A 7,598-nucleotide genomic window follows, 5' to 3' on the forward strand; every position below is an offset into this window, starting at 1 on the left:
AGACCTTAATAAAGAGGTCAACATGCAACACAAACAAAATATTATATTTAGAAATAACATTTATTCCAAATCCAATGTAATTACATGTATTTCTGTTACAAAATTTATTTCACTTGAAAAACTGAGAGCAATAGATATGTTCATATTTGTGATATATGATATACGGTGAATTTAAAAGTTGTCTTCACGAACCAAAACTTGACTTAACTTCACTATGCTGTTTATTTCTTGTCACATCCAAACAGATGCTCTTTTGGCAAATCATGGTCATGCTTTGTATCAAATTTCAGAATTCAGATGTGTCACACCTGTAACAAAAAAAAAATGAAATTTTTTTATTTATAATTCCTTGACTAATAAAATGTCAATTCATGAGATAATTATAGGCTATCAAATTGAGTTCTAAGATATTGTCACATTTTCTGTGTATAATTTGTATAACACGAGTTCACACAACACGCAGTCTCGCTAACATGAGTTCACACTACACTCTGCTTTGCTAACATGAGTTCACACATCACACTGTCAGGTTAACAAGAGTTCACACAACACAATGTCTAGCTAACAAAAGTTCACACAACACACTGTCTCGGTTACACGAGATTACACAACACACAGTCTCACTAACACGATTTCACACAACACGCTGTCTTGCGAACACTAGTTTACACAACATGCTGTCTCGCTAACACGAATTCACACAACATGCTGTCTGATCGCAAACATGAGTTCACACAACATGCAGTCTTGCTAACACTAGTTCACAAATCACACTGTCATGCTAAGACGAGTTTACACAAAACAAGCTGTCTTGCTAACATGAATTCACACAACATGCAGTCTCGCTGACATGAGTTCACACATCACACTGTCAGGCTTACATGAGTTCACACAACACACTGTCTAGCTCTCAAAAGTTACACGAGTTACACTACACGCAGTCTCACTAACACGAGTTTACATAACACGCTGTCTCGCTAACACAAGTTTACACAACAAGCTGTCAAGCTAACACGAGTTCACACAAAATGCAGTCTCGCTAACACTATTTCACAAATCACACTGTAATGCTAACACAAGTTTACACAAAACATGCTGTATTGCTAACATGAGTTCGCACAACACGCTGTCTTGCTAACGTGTTCACACAACACGCTCTTTCCCTAACATGAGTTCACACTTCACACAGTCAGGCTAACATGAGTTCACACAACACACTGTCTTGCTTACAAGAGTTTACACAGCATGCAGTTTCGCTAACACGAGTTCACACAACACGCTGTCTCGCTAACATGAGTTCACACAACATGCAGTCTCGCTAACACTAGTTTACAAATCACACTGTCATGCTAACACGAGTTAACACAAAACATCCTGTCTTGTTAGCACGAGTTTACACAACATGTGTAACACAAGTTCACACAACACGCTGTCTCGCTGACACGAGTTTACACAACACGTTGTCAAGCTAACATGAATTCACACAACATGCTGTCTCCCTAACACAAGTTCACACGACGTGCAGTCTCGCTAACACTAGTTCACAAATAACACTGACAGTCGCTAACACGAGTTTACACAAAACATGCTGTCTTGTTAACACAAATTTATACAACACGCTGTCAAGCTAACACTTATTCACACAACATGGTCTCGCTAACCTGAGTTCACACAACATGCAGTCTCGCTAACACTAGTTCACAAATCACACTGTCATGCAAACACGTGTTTAACACAAAACATGCTGTCTTGCTATCAAGAGTTCACACAACATGCTATTTTGCTAGCATGAGTTCACACATCACATTGTCAGGCTAACATGAGTTCACACAACACAATGTCTAGCTTACAAAAGTTCACACGACACACTGTCTCGCTTACACGAGTTTACGCAACATGCAATCTCACCAACATGAGTTCACACAACACACTGTATCGCTAACAGGAGTTTACACAACACGCTGTCTCGCTTACACGAGTTTACAAAACACGCTGTCTCGCTAATACGAATTCACACAACATGCTGTCTTGCTTACACGAGTTTACACAACATGCAGTCTCGCTAACACTAGTTCACAAATCACACTGTCATGCTAACACAAGTTTACACAAGACACGCTGTCTTGTTAACATGAGTTTACACAACACGCATTCTCGCTAACAGGAGTTCAAACAACACACTGTCATGCTAACACGAGTTTAAACAAGACACGCTGTCTTGTTAACATGAGTTTACACAACACGCAGTCTCGCTAACAGGAGTTTACACAACACGCTGTCTCGCTTACACAAGTTTACACAACAAGCTATCTCGCTAACATGAATTCACACAACATGCTGTTTCGCTAACACAAGTTCACACAACATGCAGTCTCGCTTACACTAGTTCACAAATCACACTGTCATGCTAACACGAGTTTACACAAGACACGCTGTCTCGCTAACAGGAGTTCACACAACACCCTGTCTCGCTTACACAAGTTTACACAACACGCTCTCTCGCTTAAACGAGTTTACACAACACGCTATCTCGCTAACACGAGTTCACACAACATGCAGTCTCGCTAACACTAGTTCACAAATCACACTGTCATGCTAACACGAGTTTACACAAGACACGCTGTCTCGCTAACAGGAGTTCACACAACACTCTGTCATGCTAACATGAATTCAGACAACACATTTTCAAGCTAACACCAGTTCACACAACACGCTGTCTCACTAACACGAATTCACATAACATGCTGTCTTGCTAACACGAGTTTACACAACATGCAGTCTCGCTAACACTAGTTCACAAATCACACTGTCATGCTACCACGAGTTTACACAAGACATGCTGTCTTGTTAACATGAGTTTACACAACAGGCAGTCTCGCTAACAGGAGTTCACACAACACACTGTCATGCTAACACGAGTTTACACAAGACTCGCTATCTTGTTAACATGAGTTTACACAACACGCAGTCTCGCTAACAGGAGTTTACACAACAAGCTGTCTCGCTTACAAAAGTTTACACAACACGCTGTCTCGCTAACACGAATTCACACAACATGCAGTCTCGCTAACACTAGTTCACAAATCACACTGTCATGCTAACACGAGTTTACACAAGACACGCTGTCTCGCTAACAGGAGTTCACACAACACTCTGTCATGCTAACATGAATTCAGACAACACATTTTCAAGCTAACACCAGTTCACACAACACGCTGTCTCGCAAACACGAGTTTACACAACACACTGTCAGGCTAACAAGAGTTCACACAAAACACTGTCAGGCTAACACGAGTTCACACAAAACACTGTCAGGCTTATACACTGTCTTGCTAACACAAGTTCACACAACACACCGTCACATTGCTAAGTTTAAAGTTAGATTTGAATTTGAAAACATTTACCATTATATGGTAACATTTCTATATTAGTAAAGAATTCTCAAATAAGATCTAACACAACATACAATCAATCAAGTAGCATTAAGCAGCTGATCCTTACATGGCAGGTTCAAATCCCACTCCTGGATGTGGAGACAGCTCAAACAGGTTCTTCAGATGCAGGGTTCGAAATTAACTCATGTCCGTAAGTCTGAGACTAGTAAAAATTGTGTCGGACTAGCAGAATTTATAAGGTACTAGTCTGCACGGACTAGTGCAAATCCGGATATAAGTCTTGATTCTGTTCACATTTTATTAATTTTATTTCCGAGTCTCTTACACGTTTGAAAATAAATGAGAAATGCAACCATGATAAAGCGTTTTCTACATTGTGGTCAATAGACAAAGACGTGACCATGAGGAGATTTCTGAAAGTTGAAAACCCTCTTTCTTTCACCACATGCTTCCAACTTATGTGTGGACACATATTTCATTGAATAACTGATAAAATTTTAAGATAGTAGAATAGTTTGCGGACTAGTGGAAGCTAGAAGTCACTAGTCCGTGCGGACTAGTGCTAAAAAAAGTTAATTTCGAACCCTGAGATGAGACTGTATAAATTGAGGTTTCGTTTCACAGTTGGCACAAAAAAATCCCTCACATCTCAAAAACCATAAGTGCTGAGTACATGTCACTGGTGTGTACATTTGCAGGCCTCTGCCAGCAAGTGATCATAGTGATGGCATCATAACATGACTGAAAAATATTTAAAAGGACAATTAGGGTTGGACACCGGTACACGGTACCAGTACCGTACCGAATAGTTACTTCAAAAATACCGGTAAAATACCGTTTCATTTAATACCGGTACTGATAACGGTATTTCATAATCTTTAAAGCATTGTTATAGATTTAATAAAATAATTTTTTGAAAAAGATTCCAGACTCGCTAAACTTGATTCTCTGTGCATTGAAAGGGTAGGCTGCTAAACTTTGATTCTCTGTGCATTGAAAGGGTAGGCTAATTGACAAAATCAGTACTAAGGAAGATACTTCCTTTCTACAACCGATATTCGAGAAAAACCAACACGTTTTAAAAAAAATATTTACATTAATCTTGTTTCAGTTTTATTAATAGAAACCGATAAAAGTTGTCAATTAAAAAGGGAAATCGTTGTGAATTTGTGATGTCATCTCTCTCCATTTCTCATGTTTCGTCGTTTAGTGATACCAAGCAAAATGGCGACCGGATGAAGCGATCAGCTGTCATTTAGCAGAGAATTAGACAACAGTGTTTCTTATATTTTTTTTATTTTATTGAGATTCAGATTAATTTGTTTTGTTCATCATTCAATAAAAGGTTGAATTATAGAAATAGAATATATTTAACACATTTTAGATTATAACATTGAAAATTTGGTTATAAGCGGTGATAATTGAAAGCATGTTTTGTCATTAAAATAAACCCGGATTCTCATTCATCAAGGTATAGTACCGTACCGTTAAAAATACCGTATCGTTTCAAAAATACCAGTATGGTATCATACCGTTTCATCCTTAACGGTATCCAACCCTAAGGACAATAAACAAACAAACCAATACTGCAGTCTTACCAAGGATATGGCCCTTCATGTAAGTGTCAAGAATTAAACAAAGTTAGAGCTAGGCTAAGTGACATCTCCATGGGTCATAAATTCTAGAATGGAATGTAAACATGGTAAATAACATACCGTATATACTCGCCTATAAGTCGGTTTTTTGGGAGTTAATATCTGATCCAAAATTCTGTGTCCGACTTATAGGCGAGCTATAAAAAGAATGATATTATATGAGGTCAGTCCATCTGAAATACAAGCTTATCAAGAACAACCGACTTATAGGCGAGTATATACGGTACTTTATAATTAAATTATAATCAATAAGTTTATTTCATAGTGACTTCATATTAATAATTTAGAATTAAGAAATAGTCAACACACAGTGTGAAACCTTGTCTGCATGTTTTACAGCACGATTCACAAAATTAACACAGCTATTATGTAGTGCGCACGCACTACGTGACATCATATTATAAATAATTTAGGTATTTTCCAACTTTTCCAAGTGTGATGATCCATAGAGCAGGAATGATTTTTAATGGTTCTGCAAACCACAAGACATGGCCACTTAAATATTATAATTTTATCTGTCAGATGGGTAAATATATATTCAATATATAGCTTTTGTAGTGACTAATCCAATCGCATTATATGAAATATGCCTCGTATTTAAGGAATGTTTTCAAGTTTCGTGTGAATTATTGGTGTGAGAATCACACAGAATTGCATGTAGGCATATTTTTCATGAAGTGCGGTTTTCAAATCAATTTCACAGTTGGCTTTGTAGACAAACACGGCAAATGTAAATATATACTGTTGATGTCAATTGTTGCGATGTAAACAAAACTTCCCACTGACTTAATATGAATGACGTCACAATAGAGTGGCATGCATATTCAAGATTAAGACATTTTTGTGATCAAGCAGCCACGGGTAGGAAAGAGCTTTATTTAGACTCCGGACCATGGTTTGAGACGATGCCCGATCCCCTCCCAAAAACAATTTAAGTAACAATATGACAGTCAGACACTAACCGCAAGGAATACCAAGTTCACTATTTTAAGAAAAAACATACACTATTTTATTCTTTTCACCGCTGCTAAACTGCATCTTGCTTTTCACAACTTGATCTTAATGAAGTAGGTATCTAATTCATTTTTAATTTGAAATTAGATGTAATTTTAAGATTATTCAAAAGCTTTATAAGGTATTGCAGTAAAGATTTGATAATGTCTTAAGTGGGTTTACAGTCCAAGTCCTGACCAGAAATTAAAAAATAAATCAATTTATTAATGTAAACATAATTAATGACCTTGTACATGTTGTAGGCTTTTATGAAAATATCAATTAACATGTGTAAATTTATGTTGATATGGAAAAAAAGCTTACCTTCTTTCAAAATGCCTGTGTTTTATATCGTATACTCCACAGCAAAGCTGAAGACACAAATACAACTGTTAACTGCGTTCTTACCGAGTTACTCCATAAATGATAAATGAAAGATGGAAAGGCGCCGTCAGAATTTCCTCGCGATCAGCACACAAAATCTTTGGACAGTTTAAACATTGGAATTATTACATCCATACACGAATGCTCCATATGTAAGTAATCAGAGAGTTTATCTGCACACAATTCTAGCCGTGGATTGAATAAAGCGTGTCTACATACGCAATCAATGTTAAAATAAAGATTGCATTCTATGTTTCACGTTTGTGCCATGCTGGTCCTTTTTCCTACACTCCGACGTCGACTCGATGGGGCACACTAAAAACGGGATATACTAAAGGTCTGATATTTACCTGACGTTCTAATTTTTAATTAAATGGTAATATTGAGTATTTTAAATTACTTATGTACTAAATTAATGACTTTGATGCATTATGCTATACAAAAATTCAATTGTTTGGAATATTTACAGACAATTTTGAATCAGGCCAAATCAGTTTTTGATTAGTACATCGCATCTTTAGTGCCATCCTATTTCCCACAATGCCGCGCATTGTTTACAAACAAGAGACCCCGAAAAAATCCTCTAAACTAATTATTGTACATTGTGTACATCACAACATTTTAAAATTATTTGAATAAAAAGAAAAGAGAAACATCGAATCAAAACTATATCTTTCAGATGCATCAATTAAAACTGTGCACATGCAGTAAAGGCTTGGCTGGCTATAGTAGACAACTTGTTCCTGAAAGGTTTCTCATATTTGTTTTATGAAAAACAATTAAATATAGCTTGAAGTTTATTTCTTTTTATATCAAATGACAAGATTTAATAAGTTCGAAATCATTTCAGTCAAATTTTTTCATAATATACCAATATTTTTAGCTATCAGAAAAAAACGTGTATGAGCTATTAAGGATGTACAACACACCTACCCCCAAAATCCCTGTTGTTTAATTTTCGTTATTTTTATATATTTAGTACATGACTATATCTACTGCATGTATGCATATTTTGGACAAAATCGTTCGAGTGGTTTTTGGACAGGAACTTCCGAAAGTTACCCCCCTTTAGTTGTTTACAAGGAGAGAAAATTTTTAATCAATGAACTACTTAAACCTTGATTTTCAATAAAACCAGATTAGATATAGATGTCAAATTTCATTGATTTAT

At 36.5% G+C, this 7,598-nt stretch overlaps 1 long non-coding RNA gene across 1 annotated transcript; it reads right to left on the reverse strand.

Annotated features, from left to right (window-relative positions):
- Positions 1-41: 41 nt before the first annotated feature.
- Positions 42-6,911, reverse strand: LOC134251947 (uncharacterized). The gene is made up of 5 exons (XR_009988859.1): positions 6,368-6,911; positions 6,054-6,108; positions 3,980-4,136; positions 3,502-3,551; positions 42-308 (listed from the first exon to the last, which is right to left on the reverse strand). It is a non-coding gene; the product is annotated as an uncharacterized LOC134251947 (long non-coding RNA).
- Between the last annotated feature and the right edge of the window lie 687 nt (positions 6,912-7,598).

This window comes from Saccostrea cucullata, unplaced genomic scaffold, assembly GCF_032062105.1.
Source record: "Saccostrea cucullata isolate Sc308-1 unplaced genomic scaffold, CSIRO_AGI_Scuc_v1 ctg1979, whole genome shotgun sequence".
NCBI lineage: Eukaryota > Metazoa > Mollusca > Bivalvia > Ostreida > Ostreidae > Saccostrea > Saccostrea cuccullata.